Here is a 366-nt window from a genome sequence, read left to right on the forward strand (position 1 = left end):
GTCACACCATCCACTGTCACACCATCCACCGTCACACCATCCATCGTCACACCATCCACCGTCATACCATCCATCGTCACACTGTCACACTGTCACACCGTCCATTGTCATACCATCCATCGTCACACTGTCACACTGTCACACTGTCACACCGTCCACTGTCACACTATCCACCGTCACACCATCCATCGTCACACCATCCACTGTCACACCATCCATCGTCACACCATCCATTGTCACACCATCCACCGTCACACCATCCACTGTCACACCATCCATCGTCACACCATCCACGTCACACCATCCACCGTCACACCATCCATCGTCACACCATCCATCGTCACACCATCCATCGTCACACCATCC

Source organism: Epinephelus moara, chromosome 16 (genome assembly GCF_006386435.1).
Source record: "Epinephelus moara isolate mb chromosome 16, YSFRI_EMoa_1.0, whole genome shotgun sequence".
Lineage (NCBI taxonomy): Eukaryota > Metazoa > Chordata > Actinopteri > Perciformes > Serranidae > Epinephelus > Epinephelus moara.